A 21,989-nucleotide genomic window follows, 5' to 3' on the forward strand; every position below is an offset into this window, starting at 1 on the left:
CAAAAAACTCAGTTTCAAAGTCACTGTCTTTATGTACAGCATCAGATGGGAGACATGAGACAACATTTCTGTTTTCCAGAGATACAGGAGTTTCAAACATTGAGTGAATTTTTGACAATCATATTACAGATAGGGAGCAGAAGTCTACAGTACTTATGGGTCTCACTACATTTTTCTCATCCGTATTTTAAGTCATACTGTGAAGTGGCAGCTGGTACACTAAAAGCGCATGTAGCCTTCAAGCCTTTCTTCAAACTGTAGTGATTGCACCAGATGTTTCTCCAAATTCATCATCCTTTTAGGTTTCACTGGAAAACAACTTCCTGTGGAATATATATTTTTAAGTTTTAAGAGTTTCTGCAATGTTTAAACAATGCACATACACTCAAACACACTTACTGGACAAATACTATTTCATAAACTGTTGACAGAGCTGCGAGCTTATGCACAGGGACAATTCTGAAAAGTATGCCTTTTACTATGGCTGGCAAGTTACCGTGGTACCAGGTGACAGTATCAGAATATTGAATTCCAGTATGATTTGGTTATCTTGTTATTTTACTTTCAAAACTGTAAAAACTATGAATTTTTAAAATAAAAATAAAAATTCTATACCATCCAAACCATTTAAGGTTGAATTATTGGAACTAATGAAAAAATTGCCCAAAACAAACATCACCCCATGAACCCAGAACTGTGACGGTACATTACTCATTAGCATGACATCACTTCATTCCATCTTATTACAGTAAATGAACCATGGTCTTTTACTATGTGAGGCAAGTGCTGAGATTGTTAATAAAGTGATCTCTTATCATTTGTAGAGAGGTCAGCAAGAGAAGCAAGGAGTCTCATTATCTGAAGCAAATGCTGTGGTATTTAGGAATGATTTTCTCTTGTGGGTTGAATTCATTAAAATACAGACAAAACGAGAGATAATTCTTTGGGAAGTGTTGAGAGCATACTCTGCCTCCTATAACAATCCATGTACTTTTTTAAATAGTGATTAGGTGGCACGGTGTTAAGAATGCCAAGCAGTACATACTGCTCTAAATGCCACACAGTAATCATAATAAAGCATTAGACTTCAGCTGGTTAGAAAGTGAATGTTTTGGGAGAGGCAGGCAGTGTTTAAAAGCAGTTAAGTTTACCATTACTTAATACTGCTTACATTATTACTAATGTGGTTTGTCAAAAAGGGACACTGCAAATGAAGGAAACATTGTGAAATAAACTACTGCGATCAGTTTTGCTTTCATGTATTCAAAGTCAAACATCATTTGTGTACTCATTCAGAAAAACATTTCTTTGGGGGTGAGGCAGGGTATGTGTCAAAACAACTAAATGTACTATGACCTGATCACAATTAAATGATCATTGATATACTTTGCTAGGGAAAGGCAGTGGCGGTGTGTGAAAGGAAAAAAAATGATTATATTACTCTGGTCATTATGTCTTTCAATTACTCACATTATCTAGCATTTCTTTCACCTGAATACAATCAAACATCAGAGATGTAATCAATCAGAAAGCAACTTTAGAGGGAGGGGCAAGGCTATGATTTCTGAGAGTTGCATATGTAAAGTTCTCTGCAGACTTATGGTGTTCTGACAGGATTATAAAATATTTCAGAACACTATTCAAAGCAATTTGATGGTCATTAGAAATAGTATTGTATACTTTATCTGTGGATATAAATAAAGTCTTGTCAAGTTTAACATCTATGAAATTCTGACAAGAATGAGCTGTAGTAAAGCAACTTCTCATGCCTCCGGTCTCCACCGTACAAGAACTGTAATTGAAAATGGACAAATTAAGCTTAAAAATTTAAATTGTACCTCCATATACAACACTGTATTAAAAAGACAAATAAAAAAATGGCCTGCTCTACAGAAAAAATAAATTTCTAGCCTCTAACACCAAACCTACTTTGGCACAGCCTTGTCTACTACCCTGTCTTTTATATGCCTCCCCTATACTTACATTTCTACAATTTAACTTGCTAACCAAAGTGGAACAAACCTATAACAACATAGCTCAATTTGCCAGCAATCATCTATTCAAATCCCATCACTGCCTTGCTTTAAAACAGCTTCAATGGGTTGAGTTCCCCCAACCTCTTCTCTCCCAGCTATAAGTCACACACACCTTACTAAATAAAACTCTCAGCCTGTTCTTCCCTCTCCCCTCTCATATCCCTCTACACTCCTCTCAAACTCTATGCAGTTCCAATCAACACCTTCTTAATATTTATAAAACCAACAAAAACATTGGCAAACTTCTCTATAAAAGCACAGTGTCCCAGGCCTGGAACAATCTCTCCCCAAACATTTGTAAAATCATTTCAAAATTGAACTTAAAAACTACCTTCTTAATTCTAGCTCTTGCCTATCTCAGGACCCTGCATAATCCACCTCCTCATCTGCTTATACCTGTCTTTACACTACAGCATAGATACTCTACTGCTCTTACCCATTGTCAATAGCAAGACTATCCTGTTTTTGTCACCAATCCATCCTTATTTTCTGTAATATTATGACTTCCTATTGTCAGCTGTTCACTCAGCATTTTACTTTCTATATAGAGCATTGAAGCATTTTACTTTCTATATGCTATTCTATTCCTGTCGCGGTACGGCGGTAGCATTGTTACCTCACAGTAAGAGGTTCTCCCGTTCGATTCTCAGCTTGGCTTCGGAGTGCCTTCTGTGTGGAGTCTGCATGTCCTCCCCACGGTGGGGTAGCATTCGAAAGACATGTGTGCGTAAATGGGCATGCCTTCATTGAAGGTTGGGCATCGAGCTGGCACTTCAGCATTTCATAAAAAAATCTACTGACAATCATTAGCATTCTGGAGTTCTGCTGTGGCGACCCCTTACCAGGAAACAGCCGAAAGACAAACAACAACAACTTTTTATATGCTATGAATGAAATGGATGTTACTGTAAACTGACTCACTAGTGTAAACCATAAGCTGATTTTTTCTAAACTTAGCTGTTCACTCAGCATTTTACTTTCTATATAGAGCATAGTGCAATTTACTTTCTGTATACTGTTCATAAAGCTGCTGTTACTGTAAATTTAGGCAATGTTATAATTATGTAATTTTCTTGCTTTTGTAAATGTACGATATAATTATGTTTTATTCTTTTTTTATTTTTTGTGAATTTTTTGCATGTTAAACTCTTGTTAAAGTCTAGTAGATTTTATTTTTGGTGGAGTGTTTCTCCTCAGGTCTCCACTGAAAATGGGCCTTTAGCTCAGTTGGACTAATCCAGTTAACAAATGACAAATAAATAAAATAAATACAATGGCCTGAGTCAAACAGGATTGTAATAAGCAAATTAAAGTTCTCAAGGACATTGTAAACCAATAGGTTTCACAAATAAGTGGTATGGAGTCAGCTTTAAAGGAAATAGAGTTGAAGACTAACAGAGGAAGAGACTCAAATTCAGTTTTTACACAAACAAAACTATTGAATCCTATAGAAAATAGATGACATTGAAACATTAATGAATAATATTAGAACTTACAGTATACCCGAAAAGTTAGAAGGTAATTTTCTTTCATCTTGGTTACTTAAAATGCTGAGCTTACTTGAATCTTTTCGCGATCTTTCAGTGTGGATAGATGGTTGGTGTTGTCACTCTGATTGGCCATTTGATCGGGTCTATATTATAACATCAAAGTTGCAAAACTTCAAATGTTATACTATGGAACCAACTACATCAAAGGATGAAAATAGCGAAGCCCGGAAACATTGAATTCTTACCTAGGGCAAGATTTTGGTGGGCCGTTAGGTGGCTTCGCTATTTCCCTAACTGTAGTGCGATAGTTACTGACCTCAGGGTTACTCTGCGGGTTAAGGTAAGTGGATCAGTAGGAATGTATGTATGGTTTAGTGTAGGGTTAGATGTAGGGTTTTGTAAGTGTATGTGTGTGTTTTAATTAGTTTGTTTGTGTATAGTTTCGTATGGGTAAGCGTGTGATAGTTATGGACCTTAGGGTTAGGGTGTGGGTTATGGTTAGTGGATAGATAGGAATGTATGTACTGTTAAGTGTAGGGTTAGAAGTAGGGTTTTGTTAAGTGTATGTGTGTGGCTTATTTATTTTGGTGTGCTTGTGTTGTGTGGGAAAAAAAATCGCTATTCTGAGTGGTTCGATGTTATATTTCGAAATTCCAAGTTCAAGCTTATGGTGTTCGGTATTTTGGAATTCTGAATATATGATATAGACCTATTTGATCATGAGTACTTTAGTCATGATAGGCTTTGGATGGGAGGCGTGTGACTTAATTTTATTGGCTGCCTATATTGTGTTTTAGATGCTGATTCGCTACAAGGTTCTGGGCTCCATCTAGTGAGATTGGCCTTTTGGTCATGATATTTTAGTTGTGATAGGCTTTGGATAGGAGGTGTGTGACTTCTTTTTATTGGCTGTATATTGTGTTTTAGATGCCGATTTGTTACAGAGTTCTAGGCTCCATCCAGTGAGTTTGCCTAAAACTGTAGGTAATTGGTGCCAATTGCGGGTAAGTGTTCCTTTTTTCTATTGGCTATTTGATACCCTGCAGTCTATGATGACTGGTTACATGTCCCCAAGGCTAAGTTCACCTTGAATGCTCCAGGTATAATGGGATGCAGGCACTGTGATTTTGATTGGTTCTTTTTTTTATTGTAATTATGATGGGCTATTGGGATGACAGATGTAATTTTGATTGGTTAATTTTCTTTATATGATTAATTATCTGTTTTATAAATAGGTTTGTTATTTTAAAGTGCTTTAACATGGTCTGACAAAGCAATTGTTATCAAGAAAGTGCTTACTTTGGTTTTATTTGTGCTTTTAAAGTTTATTAAAGTTTGGTTTCTGTTTTTTCCTCTGCCGTGTTTTGGTGTTGCCTATTTGTTCATCATTTTTGGTATTCTGTTACCTGAATCTTTGACTTATAGAGCTGAAAGATCTCTGTCAAAAATGTCAACAAAAAAGAAGACCCTCCTAGATTTATAAATATCACATTTATTTCTAATACTGACAAAGACCTTATTATGAAAACATTGTGGTCCAATCCTCCAAAGATTCATGGCACCCTAATAAGGTATGAGAGTAACTTGATAATGACTTTTCCACAAAAATAGTATAAAAGTGGAAATGATGCATTCCACTTGTAAAGGAACTTCAAAAATGGTATGAAAGTTAAAATGTTCTTTCCAGTGAGGATAAAAATGTTCCTGATTGATGATCCTAAAATGTTCAATGGTTTACAACATGATGGCATTTTCTACAGTCATTATAATAATAACATAGTTAAATCTTTTGAACCTATGGAAGGGACAGCAACAAGTTTGAAAGGTGGGTTTAGAAAAATGGCTGGAAAACTGTTAACTTAAAAAAAATGAAGGAAAATGAACATTCTTTTATTTATGTTATTAAAACACTAACTTTGGTACATTTCTGAAATATATCAGCTAATGATGTAATGAAAGGCATTAATTCTTACCATGAACTAAATATATATTTTCATTTTCTTCAGTAAAGCCTGTTAGTAGTCCAAAGAATGCATGATTAATATTGATTAGAAATTTCTGCATATAAAATGTAAGACAAAGTTTGTTTGCTGACATTTCAAAAAATGTGTCTATAGTTATTTTCATTAGTAACATAAAACAAACATATTTTCATGACACTAAATGTAGTAGGTACTGTCACACACTCTCTGCATTGCGAAAGTGCCATACAGCCATACCTCTCAAATGTACAGGTTTTTGCAGAATGTCCAGATGTCTGCTTCATATTTTTGGTGTGTTCTCCCAAATATTTGTCCCTACCTGGCAAGTTCTTTTATTAAGGAAAGTACTATGATATATATGTTTTGCCTGCATTTCTTTCTGTTAAATTATTAATATGTATCATTCATTAGGTAATGTTTCTTCAAGAGGGAAAAGCTATAACTACTGAGGATTCCTATTTATATTTACGTTCCATGTTTGCAATAAAAGAAAAAATGTTTGAAAGGAGGCTCAGACTTCTTTTTATGTCAAAATCTGGTATAAAATACCTGTGTATGCAGCTTAAGCTGCTGCAAAGTTTTAAGGTGTGAATGGGTGTTGTTAGTGTGTCATGTAAACTGGAAATGGAAGACAGGCCTAACAAAGTGACAGGCTGCTTGCTTTTATATTTGATAAGTTAGTCACTTTGTATTCACACACCTTAGTTCATTAGATAATTTATTTTAGAATAATATAAAGTAAAATGAATAGCTGAAGAGCTGCAGTCATAAATGCCTACACTATGTATACCCTCTGTATTCAAGAACATCCCTACCACACTTGTTGTACTGTTTATTCACTCAGAAAGATTATACTAAGCATAGACATAGTCTGCACTTTGTTGTAACCTTTAAGAATCCCCCTTGATATCTAGGGATACAAGAAAAATCAGTAAGAAAACTAAAATTAGGAGGAAGAAAGTGGGAATTATGCTTGCGTTATCTATTCACGTCTATTCACTCAGAATGGTGTACACTTAGTGTAGGAGTTCATGAATCCTGCTCAAAGTTTTTTTAAGGTTTTAGTGCTTTAGTAAACTAACAACCTCTTTAGCAGAGCTCCCAGGAAACACATTTTATTACCTATGTGTTGTTTTGCAAAAAGCTGCATTTACTTTTGCTACAAATAATACACTACTGTAAATCATTTAATATAATGTTGCATTGAAACTTGACTGCTATCCATAGCTGTGGTAAGCTTTGAAAGAGGGCCTTATTAGCTGAACTTGTTTATTGTTATTGCTGCACTGTGTGCTTTCAGTGCTCACTTTTTTGTTTTGTTAATGTTTTGATATGTGAAGTGTTTTGGAAGATCTGTGTTTCTTGGAGTTTGTTGGACATTTGAAGAAAGGCTTGAGCTGGTTCCAGTATTTATTTTAATTTAAATTTCTTGTAGATGTAGGGCATTTGAATACATTTTAAGATATGAAGAAGTATATTTAACATGTTGCAAGTAACAGGAAGTTAAAATTCAGTTTGGCTAAGAGACGGATCTTTTATCTGGTTTTCATTTAAAGCTGTTCTCTTTGTTTTAGTTACAGTACAAGTTATGGAAAGAGAAAACAATGATTTTACTTGTGTAATGGTTGAAATAGTTATTTAAAACAAAATGTTACTCAATTTTAATATTGCTGTTATTTTATTAGATAAGAGAAGCACAAAGTTAAGTCCACAGTCCACCTTATTAATACCTGCTAACCCTAACCTCCTGTAACCCCACCCCTGAATCCCATCTTAGAAAAGCCCTTCCCATAACATTACCTCTATTCCAGCTACGTATAGTTGGAGGTAGTGGTAGAGAGGACAGTTTGTGCCTCTTTCAGTCTAGGTTTTGGTGTTTTAAATATTTGATGTACTATAATTGACGTTTGTAGTTTGATTTTGTTTCAGTACTTTATTTTTATTTATTTTACATTTGTTGACCGGGCTAGTCTAACTGGATATATTTTCCATTTTCAGTAGAGGCCCGGGGAGAAAAGCTCCAAACATAGCACAAAATATAATATACAGATAGATGTATAACAAATAAAGTAGGAGGAAATTAGAATACAAAAAAGGAGTCTATAAGAAGTACAATACTAAGAAGGATGAGTATAAAGGATTATATAAGTCTTCTTACTATATGATATATGAGGTACTTTAAAGTTCATTGATAGTTTACATAAATACTGGAAGTTATATTAATTTTACTAGTACCAGTTTCTGCATACCGAGGGGTACGCAGAGTATGATTGAGTATCCAGAGGCAGTGTGAAGATAGAAGTAGGGAATGGATGAAGATTAGCCAGGGTTACTGCAGGGACATAACCAGTGAGTTTTTAGGTGTCTTTTGAGTTTTTGCTTAAAGAGTGACAGTGAAGGTAGTACAGTTAGATCTATAGGTAGAAGGTTCCAGTTTTTTTCCAGCAGTATTGGAGAAAAGGGTGTCACCTGCCAAGTTATTGGACTTACTTATGCTAGCAAGTAGTTTGCTAGAAGAGCATAGGGAATTAAGATTATTATAAGGGGTAATGAGGTTAGCAAGTATAGGAGTATTATTTGGTTGGTAAAAGATCTTATGGGCAATGGTGAGTTGGGAAAAAATCAGAATGTTAGGAAGTTCAAGCCAGTCTAGCTGCTTTAGATTCAGACAGTGGTGAGTTTGAAATGCATAGCCAGTGGCAAATCTGGCAATATTGTTGTAGGAGCTTGCTAGTTTGAGAAGATTATTTTTTTTTTAGATTAGTGTAAATAGGTGAGGAGTACAAAAGAGTTGAGATTAAATGAGAGTGGACAATAGTGGTTCTAGCTGTTGGAGTTAAGAAGGGTTTGATTCTATATAAGGAGTCCATTTTTCTGTTTACTGTTTGTATGGTGTTATTTATATGGCTATCGAAGTTAAGGTTGTTGTTGATTGTGACTCCTAATAGTTTGGTGGTAGGGTCGAGGAAGATAAGGGTGCCATTGTTGGATTTGACAGAGAAGTATATAGGAGAGGACCTACTGGTAGGTGTAAAGAGTAGGAGCTTGTTTTTTTTGGCGTTCAAAAGGAGGCAGCATTTCAAGAACCAAACTTCTACTGAGTTTAATACTTTTTGAGTTAGTGAGTGTAGTTCAGAAATGGAGTTGGCAGAACATATAAGCGTGGAATCATTGGCCTATTGAATACAGGTGGCTTCAGGGATTGCTACATGAAGATCATTGATGAATAAAGAAAAAAGAAGAAGTCCTAAAATGGAGCCCTGAGGGACTCCAAGGGTGACTGGCAGGTGGGATGATAGTTTATTTTCCCAGAGAACTGCCTGTTGCCTATTGTTGAGGTAGGACTTAATCCACTGTATAGCTAGGGTACCCAGAGAAAGAGATTCAAGAGTATTTATAAGCAGGGGGTGGTTTACCATATCAAAAGCCTTTGAGAGGTCGATGAAGAGAGCAGAAGAGAGGATGTTGTTATTACGGTTCTTATTAATGGAGTCGGTGAAAGATAGGAGAGCGGTGGTAGTACTATGAAATGGCCTAAAGCCATGCTGGCAGTTAGCCAGTATGTTGTGTTTAGTTAAGTGGTCTATTAACTGGTGGTGAATGCATTTTCCATGACTTTTGCTAAGGGTGATAGTAGAGCTATTGGTCTGTAGTTAGAGTAATTGTTAGATTTACCACCTTTATGTAGGGGGGTGATGTGGGAGATTTTCCAGATGTCTGGGATGATTACCTCATTGATGGTTCTGTTAATTAGGATGGATATGGGAAAGGCAATGACTTTGGCTGCTTTTTGCAAATATTCAGAAGGTAACTGGTCGGCTGAAGGAGTACAAGGCTTAAGTTTTAGTAAGATTTTGTAGATGAGAGTGGTTGAGATAGGTTGAAATTGGAATGTTGGTAAAGATCCAGGTAAAGAGGTTGGGAGCCTTGTGTTGTTAGTGGAAAGCTGACTGGCTAGAGATTGTATGGTCTCTGTAAAGCAGGTGTTGAAGTTGTTGGCCATTTGATGTGGGGTATTATGATCAGCATCTTGAGGGGATGGTGTGCTAGAGAGGCCAGGGTGAAGGAGACTATTTAGGCTAGTCCAAAACTTCTGTGGATTCTTTTGGTGTGTTTGCTGTAGTTTACAATAGTAGTTCTTTTTGTCTGTGAGTATAGGTTTTTGTTATGTTTCTTAGCTGTCTAAAAGTTTGCTGTTCAGGGGAAGTTCTGTTAGCTCTCCACTTAGCCCATGCTTTGTTTCTAAGTAGAATTTTTTGCCTAGTTTAGTTTGAAAGCCAGGGGGCTGGTTTGGATTTTATTCTAATAGATCGTTTAGGTGCATGCACATCTAGGATTGCTAGAAATTTAGAGTTAAAATATTTAACAGCCTCATCTAGTGGGAGTATTTTTAGAGGTTTCCTGTCACATGCATTGAGTTTGTTTTGGAATAGTACAGGGTTAAAGTGTTTCTTGGTTCGTGAGATCCTATAAGTAGGGGAGATAGAAATGTCATTCTTTTGTCTTATAATGTAAGTTAGAGTATGATCACTTAGATCATCTGGTAAGGTTCCTACATTGTAAGTATGTGGATGTTTATTAATAAGTATCCAGTCTAAGGTGCTCTCTTTTTTTGGTTGGTTTGTTGATTCTGGTAGTCGAGGTGATAGTTTGAATAAAGCCATAAACATTAATATGTGAGGAAGGGTTATTAGCATTGATGGTTTTCCAGTCAGTGTTAAAGTCACCTAATATTATTGTTTCTTGTGGGTAAGTTGAGGACACCCAGCTAAGAATATCTTCTATTATAATGTTGCTATTACCGGGGGGTAGGTAGATACAGATCACATAAAGGGATTTGTTAGGGTTGATTTGAAGTCTGGAGATGAGGACTTCAGCCTTACTGTCCAGAGGGGGGTTATAAGTTATAGAGGAGATCTGTAGGCCATTTTTATATAGGAGTGCTACTCCCCCACCCTTACGTTTTAAGCAGTCTTGTCTCAATATGTTATAGCCAGGGAGGATAATTTCATTATCCTTAGTTCCAGGTTTTAACCAAGTTTCTGTAAGGCAGAAGATGTCAAAGGAGTGACTATCAAGGAGGGCATGGATATGGGCAATTTTGTTGTTGATACTGCGGATATTGAGATGTCCTATTAGTAGAAAGTTGGAGAGTTTGGTCTGGGTTGGAAGGTTTGAGGGTGTGGTGCAGTGAATATTTACTATAGAGGCATTGGTTGGGCCAGGATTAGGGTGGATGTCACCATCCTGTAAGGTAGGGTTCTTTAGCTTAAATACTGGGTTGTGTGAATAGTTAATTAGAAGTTTCCATTTTCTTATTAAGCGGTTGTTGTACTTAATGTGTGTGCATCGATGGTATTGAGGTAGCATATAGCAAGTAGTGGAGATGATGTTAATGTGTATATGGGAGTGGGAGATATCATGAATGGTTGTTTGTTTTGGAGAGAAGTTATGGTGGAAGAGATCAGACTTTTCAAAACAGGTTAGGAGGTAGGCAGAGGTGAGGGCAGGTAAAAATATGGTTAAGAGTATTAAGTTGGTTAGGATAACTTTCATTGTAGTTTGCATATTGTTATGAATACCTATACAAATACAATGGAGGTAGACTGGGATAAGATAATGAGGAACTAGTGAGAGTGGGAGAGACTTAAGGAGAGGGAGGAGTAGTGCTATAGGGTATGGAAAAGCACTTCAAGTAGAGGTACTAAACAGAGTTAGAGGAGGGGGGGTGTAGCTAAGTAGAGTAAGTGGTTGGAGCAATTGATTGGTTGGATGAGAGAGAGGGTGTGGTTTAGGAAGTATAAGTGTAGGACCACTGGGGTGGGTGGAATTTGGGGGTAGGGTAGGGGAGCAAACGGTACCAACAGGGAAAACTCAGCAGCCAGGAGTGGGGCAAGCCTACAAAGATGGCGCCCTGAAAGGTGGGGTCGATTTATAAGCTTGGGTTAAGGGGTGGAAGTTAAAAGAAGGGGAGGAGGGGCTGGGCAGGTATGTGCATGTTGGTACTAACTGGGGGAGGGGAGGAGAAGGGCAGATGTACGAGAGAAGAGGGGTAGTAAGGGAGAGGACAGAGAGAAAAGAGGTGAAAAGCAAAGCAAGACATAAACTAAGAAGACAGGATTTGAGGGAAAATAATCATTGATTAGGGAGTTAAGTCCAAAGTAAGGTATCTAAGGAGGTGAGAGACTAAAATAGCAGAGTGAAAGGAGAGCTGACTAAGGGTTAATTCAGAGGCAAAGAAATAGATTCTGGAGTAACAGAGGTAAGAGGGAGACAGAAATAAGGTTTAAAGGCTGAAATATAGGAGCAAGGTAAGTGATGGATAAATAGGTAGATCTACTGCCCTTTAATGGTTATTGCAGGTAATGTAAGTAGAGTCTACCAAAAGGGTTTTAGAGAGAGTAGGGGATGGCAGAGGTAAGAAGAATAAATATATAATTTACAAGCAGGGGGGAGAGTTTTAGGAGAGAGGCTAAGGAGGGTATAGGGAATGTGACTATAAGAGACAATATGGGGGGGTTAACTCTAGCAGGCAGGATGTATTATAATAAGAGACTATGGCTGCTGATAGTCCTGCAGGGAATGCTCACTTAAACAAACTAAGACAGGAGTTTATTGCAATTTAAGATGGTAGGAGTATTTTGTACATACTTCCAAATAACTATTCCTGCTTCCCAAGGCAGTATAACATAGGGAAGACAAGACTCTTTCCAATCTCAGGAGTAGGTATCAGACACTTTACAGAATTCAGGATTATCTCTGGGCCTCAGGTAGATAGCAGGAAAATGAAGCTGGGGGGTATGCACTGGCAGGGGTTGCTCATTCCAAATAAATATTCCTGCTTCTCAAAGCAGTATAACATAAGGAAGACAAGACTCTTTCCAATCTCAGGAGTAGGTATCAAATACTTTATAGAATTCAGGATTATCTCTGGGCCTCAGGTAGATAGCAGGAAACTGAAGCTGGGGGGGTATGCACTGGCAGGGGTTGCTCGTTCCAAATAACTATTCCTGCTTCTCAAGGCAGTATAACATAGGGAAGCCAAGACTCTTTCCAATCTCAGGAGTAGGTATCAGACACTTTACAGAATTCAGGATTATCTCTGGGCCTCAGGTAGATAGCAGGAAACTGAAGCTGGTGGTATGCACTGGCGGGGGTTGCTCGTTCCAAATAACTATTCCTGCTTCTCAAGGCATTATAATGTAGGGAAGACAAGACTCTTTCCAATCTCAGGAGTAGGTATCAGACACTTTACAGAATTTAGGATTATCTCTGGGCCTCAGGTAGATAGCAGGAAACTGAAGCTGGGGGTATGCACTGGCAGGGGTTGCTCATTCCAAATAACTATTCCTGCTTCTCAAGACAGTATAACATAGGGAAGACAAGACTCTTTCCAATCTCAGGAGTAGGTATCAGACACTTTGATCCTTTAAATGTGTGTGTGCATGTGTGTATATACATATCTACCTATCTTTATATATATATATATATATATATATATATATATATATATATATATATATATATATATATATATATATGTATTTATATATATACATACATATATGGATATACCCCAGGATTCAATAAACTTTGTGCAGGAATAGTGCTATTCCTGCATGGAGTGAACCGTGTCCATTTACACATAGCCTTAACAGCAGTGAGCCTTGCATATTAATGAAGGCATGCTACTGCTAAGGTTAAGTGGACAGAAACACTACTGAGTGCAGGGGGTGTGTTTAAGTATTGCCCGCACATCTAACATGCTCCTGCACTCTGAAAGTGCCATACAGCACTTTTGAAGTGCTTTCAGTGTCCACAGACACTGAAAGCAGCTATTTAGATATGAATCAATGCAGGGGGTGTGTGACAGGTACTGTCGCACACCCCTGCATTGTCAAAGTGCCATACAGCACTTTCTAAGTGCTTTCAGTGTCTGTGGACACTGAAAGCAGCTATCTATTTAGATAGGAAGCAATACAGGGTGTGTGTGACAGGTACTGTCACACACCCCCTGCATTTTGAAAGTGCCATATGGCCATAATTCTCAACTCTACAGGTTTTTGCAGAATGTCCAGATGTATGCCTCATATTTCTGGTGTGTTTCCCCAAATATTTGTCTCTACCTGGCAAATAGCAGAGGATTGAAGTCATTAAATAATGACAAACATTTGAGTTTAAGACTCCACATCCTTTGCAAAATTCATTCTAATGCAAAACCTATTATTCTATCAACTTTCTAAGTTTGTAAGAGCAATATTTAAAATCTGTCCCTATTTGTCCCCTTACAATTGGCCTTACTGTGACTTACAAGAAGTATTGATACATGTGATTAAAGTGATTTTATTAATTTCCTTTTTTTTCCATTCTAATGTATGTTTAAGCATAGCTGAGCAGGTTTGCATGTCATGGCCCTCTGCTCAGCATTGCTTAAACATCTCATAGGAGCTAAATAAAAATGTATAGCTAAAATCTTAATGATGAGTCAGCATAGTGGTTAGAGTCCTGGCTTTGTATGCAGGCATTTACAATTCAAGTACCAAGACAGAAACTTTTTGTTTTTACATGGAAAAGCATTGTTAAATTTTTTTATGTTAAATTATGTAGTAAGTGATATTTGTCACCCAGGGTAGTGTAGCTGGTCCAAAATAGCAGTGTGAGTGCATATAAGATGCGAAATCACCCATGTATACACAAGTGTCCCATACAGTATATTTGCAACCAAAAGTAATGCAATGAAAGCACATAGGGGGGATGTCATTTAAAGTAAATCATATACACTTAATATGTCAGTAATGATGAATTAATCTACAACCCTGATGTTTTTTAAAATGAAAACTGAGCAAGGCTAAGCAGTGCTCAGCTCTGCTTAGCCAGTTTAAGCATTGCTTAGACATAAATTCTAAGCAGCAGTCAGCTTAGCTAAGTAGAATTGGGCACCATTAAGCACTGCTCAGCATCTACCCTTTTAAACACAGCTCACCTCCGCTTAGCGGGTTTGCATGTTGCTAAGCTGTGCTCAGCATTTTTGAAATGGTGCAATGATGGCAAAGGGTGGGAATATGGCCTTATTTAAACCATGCAGGTGGGAATACAGCCAGAACCTGTTGTAGTTTGATCTGTGCAAGAACTATGTCAGGTGTTGGTGAGGACTCGGGCTTTCAGGAGCAGCGCTGGGGCATTTTGGAGTCCAGGGCCATGGCTGGGCTCCTCATATCAAACCATGATGACAGACTGCTGCAGGGCCAGTACCAGGGCTCACAGTATAAATCAGAGGCCTGGGACTATCTGACAAGCAACCTCACCAGTGCCACTGGTATCCCCCAAACTGGTGAGCAGGTGCAGCATCACTATGCTAACCTAAAGCAAAAGAAGGGGCTCTCTTAGCCCAATGAATCCAAGATGCTTGGGACAACCATGCTCTAGCAATTTGAAAGTAATTCAGATATAGCTGTACCAAACTATAGCCTGAGTATATGATAGTTAAGTATGCATAATGTTTGTGTTTCACCCCTACAGCTGCAACAGAGAGGGCTAGCAATATTGAGGCCCATGCCAACAGATTGACACAGATGTACTGACAGGCTGGTGAGTACAGATCTATCTCACAGTATATAGTGCCATAAAGTATAAGGAGTACATTGTTTACTGCCAGTAGGTATAGTGTGTTCTGTGTCTAATGAATAAATGATGTTTGTCACACTAATATTGATCCATATGATATCCATTAATAAAAGTGTCATTTCACTGTAATAAAGATGTGTACCACAAACTGTTGTGTTTACTCTGGTATGTTGTTGTAGAAATAGAATGTGTACAGATTCTTCACAGCAAATATGGTGTTGACAGCATGAATTAACTGTGGCTGTTCTGAGAACCAGCTGGTATGCAAAACAGTAGAATGTGGAGCTGTAAAACAAGATATAAAGGAAATATGTAATATTGTGTGCACTAAGATCAGAACCCTGACTAGTAATGTCTACAGTATTATAGTGTGTCCACTGCAGCATTGCATTCTTGTGTTAACCTTTGCTTTCCAGATTGTATTATTTCAAAGGATTGATACACAGTATGATAACTATCTGCCATGCGTGAATGTCAGGATTACAAAGTCAGACTGTCTAACAAAGAGAGTATTAGACAGAAATCAGTCAAGCAAGAGACATCAATTCCCCAGTAGCTCAGTGTGATGAAAAATAGCCCTGTTGTTCATTTTAGCACACCCAGACAAGGTTCAAATCCAGGGAGTGGTATTGAGATGTGTGAATATATACACTAAAGAAATCTTGAATATTTGTAGAAACAGTCAGAAATTGTTAACAGATATTTCCTCCACAGGTCTTACAGGTAACGAAACGTGTGTAGTAGCTGTATGAAGGGTATACTAATACACTGTTTACAACTGTTCCCCTGTCCAAACCCATATGCCTGCAAGTGACAGCAGGATAGGTATATACACCATGCACTCTCCCCGATACATGTCCCTCAAGTGTCACGCTGTCTCGGCCAGTGGTCACTGCTGCCAATCACTTTGGACACAGATAGGAATCCAGGGAAGTATGCCAGTAGCAGACTCACACAACATCAGTGCAGGATACCTCTTCTTTGTCAGATATGTAACCCTGACATGTACAAGCCCCCTCTAGTAATGTATCCATAGTTGTTTCAGTATGCCCCATACCATTACAGGTTGACAGTTTAACATCTATGTATGTGCTACGGAAGTTATGGGCCATATGTAGATGTAAAGTGAGGGTAGACCTGTAGAGTATTGAGCTGTACTGTTGTGAAAAATAGAAGCCTATGCAGTTATTAATGGACTTTTTTCTCTCCACCCACCCCTCATTTGCATCACTAATTATTATTCATATACTACGGGTATGTTTTTCTCAAAGCCTAATGTTGGGACTTGTGCATTGTTATTGTTCATATATTTAATTGTTTGCATATTAACATACCTTGTTCAAATACCATTGTTGGTGGCCTGTTGCCATCAATGTAACTGGCATGCTGTTACAATGCTTACTGTTGTTTCATTTATGCATGTGTTCTATTTGCTATGCAACTGTTGCAAATCTGTTGGTTTTGGTTAATTGGAACACCCATGCATGCTGATATAATTAATTTCAAAATGTGTTGTTCATGCCTAACCAATATATCTTGGATAACCTCAACACCATAGCACATTTGGGATGGAAGATACCAGCAGATCCACCCATCCCACCTCATCTGGCCATGGCACCAGGCCCCAGTACATCTGGGATCCAACCTGGAACTTCCTCATCTGCTGGTTCTGCAGGGGACAGGGCCCATCCCCTCGCTAGGTGCGGGCATGGAAAGGAACTGGTCACCTGCCACAAGTTCCATGGTATGGTGTGCAGCGTTATCCACTCTGAGTTGGATGGATGGCTGTGCCAGATGGAGGGCCACCTGGTGCACCTAGAGGGACAGGCTGCCCCTGTTGTCCAGCCCCCAGCACAGCCACCTTTGGGGGTGTGAAGATGAAGTGGTGACAGCCTATGGGTGGGGACCTCAGTCTCACTGTATCCATTTGGGGGCTCATGGGCCTCTGCTTCCCAACCACCCTCCCCATCTAAGGTGTTTACACCCCTCATCTGTCATATACTGCCCCTGTCTGCTGTCTTGTGTGTCTTGTCTGTCTGCAAATGCAACCTATCCTACCCAACCTACCCCCCCAAACATACCTACAACCCTTCCCCAACATCCCACTTTCACCTTAATTAAAAAAGGGCATCTGGCCCACAAATAAATCATTGCCCCGTACATAGCTCTACATTTTGCCCCCATGTCCAGTGACATAAATCAATCAAAACTCAAATTATTCTACAAATCTATGTTGTCAACACGCCTCCCTGTGGGGTGTGAGGCTGTAAATTCCAAATTTTCCACATCAGTCACAGCTGTTGCTGCAGTAGAAATGTAGATCTATGGTTCTTTCCTACACCCATCCTGCACATCCCTAGCTGGTTTTCCTAATATTTTACCCCCTGCTTGCCCCCATTTCACCACTTTCCTATCACCCTTTTTTTCTTTTCTCTAATTAAAATTAGCGTGAGTATAGGCAGGAATAAGCGCTGCTAAGCAAAACTAAGTTAGTATATATATATATATATAGTAAGGGGGGTGTGGGGGGCACACTATTTTAAATGTTGTAAACCATAGACGTGGATACTTGCAAATCAAATGAATAACTCCAGAAGATAATATATAGCCAAAATATGAGGGGGGCTATGCCTGCCACACCCACCAATGTGGGGGGATGTGCCCCCCACACCCTTTATTATATATACTAATTCCAGGATCATACTACAGTGGGGAACAGGGCATATACCTTTTTAGACAAAATGAGTTTCAGTCAAATAAGTTTTCAGTGAAGTGAGCTTTCAGTGAATTGTGCTCAGGAAATTCATTTTCAGTGAAATGAAACTTCTACAAAATGAGTTTCAGTGAAATGTGTTTTCTATCAAAGTAGACCCGTATATATATATATATGCCCACCTGATCATGAAGGGATTCACATCTAGATCAAGGGAGGTCATCGTCCCCCTGTACTCATCACTCATTAGACCTATGATTGAGTATAATGCCCCATTCGGAATGTATCTGACCCGACACCTGCAGCAGCTGGAAAGGCCCCAAAAGTTCCTCACCAAAAGGATAAAGGGTCTCAAAAATATGTCTTATGCTGCCCGACTGAAAGAACTCCAGCTCTATTCAGTCTCATACCGCTTGCTCAGAGGTGACCTGTGCCTGACATATAAGGCCATGTCAAACCCTGATTTGATGAATATGCTTCACCTCAAAAATCTAGATCCTCAGAACCACAAGGGTGGGAGACTTAAACCTTGACACGGTTATTAATAGAGCGTGCTGGAGGGACAGATTCATCACCCAGAGACTCCTATGCTGTGGAACAAAATCCCGGTACATGTGAGGCAGAGCACCTCGCTGGCCTTGTTCAAGAGGAATCTTGACCAATGGATGGGGCCATAGATATACCCCAGGGATTACTTCAGTGTCACTGCTTGACAGAGGCACAGCAAAATAATAGGCATAGTTTTATTCAAACTAAAGGTTGGGTGGCCAAATAACTATGGGCTAGGCTTATAAATGCCCTTGGGCAGATAGCCTAGTATGAACCTATGAACCTATGAACCTATATATATATATATATATATATATATATATATATATATATATATATACACACTCAACCTGTTACTGCAAAACCTGCAAAAAGCGGCTGTTGTAAGCATAGAAGTCTGCTAGAGTAACATGGTTTGTTTTAACATATATTTTCTGATAGATTTCAGGTCTGAAACACAAATTATTGTCACATTGTCATTATTTACTGATGTCAATGCTCACATAATCCCAGTGATTTGTCAGAAACCCACAACTGTTATAGGGAACAGAACAAACTTATGAGCCACAATTCTGTACAGTGTATAGACAGTGTATAGACTTCTGGACAGTGGAGAGGTATGACCACAGTCATGTAACAGAAGGGAAAAAAACACTGAGAGCTGCCAACCATTTCACCCAGCTCCTTCTGAACTACAGTCAGACCAACACAACACTACCCCAAATCAGCTCTGGGGAATTACTCATGCATTTGCAAATATATCATGCACTACAGGGATGTAACTCTAGGGAAAAGCAGACATTGGTGAGAAATTGTCCACCCACAACCATCTGCACCACAGTTACAGCAACATACCAGTACCTCAACTGAACCCTAGAGTATAACAACTATTTGAACAAACATATCCTGATTGCCAGTTACACACTACACCAACATATACTGCCCCAGGTCTCAGTCTACTGGGAATCCTGAGGTGTTACAGGACATTTCTCAGTCTCCCCCTGTAGGTTTATGTATCATGGCCACCGGGGGATTATTGTGAGAGATTTGGGCTAGGTGAAGGTAGGCGCTGTTCACAGTCAGATAGAAAAGGATCTATGACACTCACATCTGCCACTCTCCCTACTCAGCCCAACAAACATTTACACACTGCACTGCTACACAATCTTGACAGTCTGGTAACAGTGGCCAGACATACATAACTCTCAGATGCACAGATTTCCACAGAATGTCCAGGGTGTTGGACCATATTTATGGTCACTGCCGCATACCACTTCTGGGAGTCTGCTAAGTCACTAGGATGATATCAGAAGTAAAGTCACTAAATCATGATATACCATACATCTGAACCTCTTACTGCAAGACATCTGGACAAAGCCTGACATACTTGGGGGACAGGGGGCCGAAAAGAGGGACATATTTCACATAATGGTGTTACAAACTGAAACAGTTGCTGGTGTTACAGGGCTTGTTGTGACATAACATCCTGGAAGGATATGATGTCTGAAACACAAATGGATGTCAACATTTACTGACTTCACTGCTTACATTATCCTACTGATTTCTCAAAACAGAAATTGTCTGAGGAACAGTCCAAAAATAAGAGGCAAACCTCTGGGGATTCTGCAGACATCTGGACAGTTGAGAGGTATGTCAGAGACATATCACTGTCAGATGTCAAGTTAACGCAGAAAATGCATGTCCAGACAAACCCTGTTAGTCTAGCAATCTTCTGTGTGTATAACAGCAATACTTACAATCTGTACCAAATTCTGGAATGCTGTCCCCCATTTTGTTGGGCTGTCTCCACATTTCCTGTTCTGCCAGGTATTTCCATCTACTTTCTGTGAAGCTGTAGCCCCACACCTCCATAATGTCCTCCTCACAGGCAAGGAAAAGGGTCAAGGTCCACATGAAGGACTTAATTATAGCATTGCGTTGCTATGGCATTGGCTAATGGGAAGACAACACAGCTGCTCTGGATGCAAGTAGCAAGTGGGAGACACCAATTGATGCACAGACCATCACCTGCTCATGAGCATTACCTACAAAAGGCAGGCTGCTGCCTATGCAAAACAGGTCTAAACCCATCTACACAAAGACAAACTGCGACTACACAAACCTAAACATTTGCATAATTCTGAGGAAGCTCTTCAGCACTATAACAGGTATGTCAATCACTTAAGCATGTAATGGAATGCAGAAGGGAAGATGCAATAATGTGAAATAGGAAGTTAAACACTAGGTCGCAACGAGACTTTCTGGACTCACATGTTGCTGGCCAGCACCTATGGCCATCCCTGCTGGCCCTGAGTCACCCCAGCAAAGGTCAGCTCATGTATGACTACTACTGGAGTATCTGTTGTGTAATACTGACTGTGACACTGCTAGCCAGCTACCTGGGATGTTGTAAATATTCATATGTCACCTGTGAATGCTACTATGATACATATGCTTGCCTTACAAATGTAAGAGACTTATATAGGGTATGTGCATCGTACACAACTGCTGCAAAAGTGTGTGTTGAACTGTATGTTATATACTGAGCTCATACCTTTCAACTGTCCAGAGTGTTGCAGACTGACCATGTGTTTACCTCATATTTGTAGTCAATGCCTCATACAGTTGTGTATTGTCTGGCAATTCACTGGCAACCCAGTAATGACTGAAGTCATAACATAATAGCATATGTTTGAATGTCAGATGTCACATCCTGCAGAGTATTTCTGTGAATGCGAAACCATCTTTGCTAGCAACTAAGTGTGTTGCAGCTAGATTTATAAAGTGTCACTATTTTCCAGCCTTTGCCCACCATTGATGTGTGCCTTTGTGCAGATGTCTTGCTCTAACAGGAGCTTAGGGGTCTTAGCATGAAACTCATGTCATTGCAAGCATACCTTTTCCACGGGGATGCTGACATTTGTGCAGTCACTGACACCTGGTTTACAGCTGTGGAGGGCACACAAACCCTGCCAGGTTACTCATTCACCATATGTTTAGACCCCAAATGGAGGGCTGCAAAGCCACAGGAGGCGGAGTTTTAAACATTATCATACAGATACATACCTCCAGTCTTCCCAAACAGCATTGGCCATGGGAGACATCCCAAGTGCAGTTAACTGTTAACAAAACACCTACTCAAATCATAGCTAGCTACAGACCTCCAACCATGACTCTGGACACCCACTACACCTATCTGTACTTGCTTGAATCTGTCAAGATTCAACCATCTACCCTGCTCCTGGGTGACTTTAACTACCCAACCATAGTGTGCATGACCTATTCTACCTGAACATGAATGCAAAGAGATTCCATGGCTTTGTCAATGGCAATGCATTGGATCAGCTGGTCAGCACTCCTACAACAGGTGGAAATATCCTGCACCTGGCCCTAACCAACATGAGTAGCCACTGTTGCATGCCTACAGTGTCATCACCCTTGGTAAGATCTTATCACATAGCCATCACGGTTGAGGTCACATCTTCCCTGCCCCCCCTCTTGTCAGAGTCAAATAAAATAAACTTTACAAAAATGACTATAAATCTCCTCAGAGCAGGTAGAAATAGCCTTACAGCCACCATCCCATCAATTGGAA

The sequence above is a fragment of the Protopterus annectens genome, chromosome 3.part0, assembly GCF_019279795.1.
Source record: "Protopterus annectens isolate FY-2018-M chromosome 3.part0, PAN1.0, whole genome shotgun sequence".
Lineage (NCBI taxonomy): Eukaryota > Metazoa > Chordata > Ceratodontiformes > Protopteridae > Protopterus > Protopterus annectens.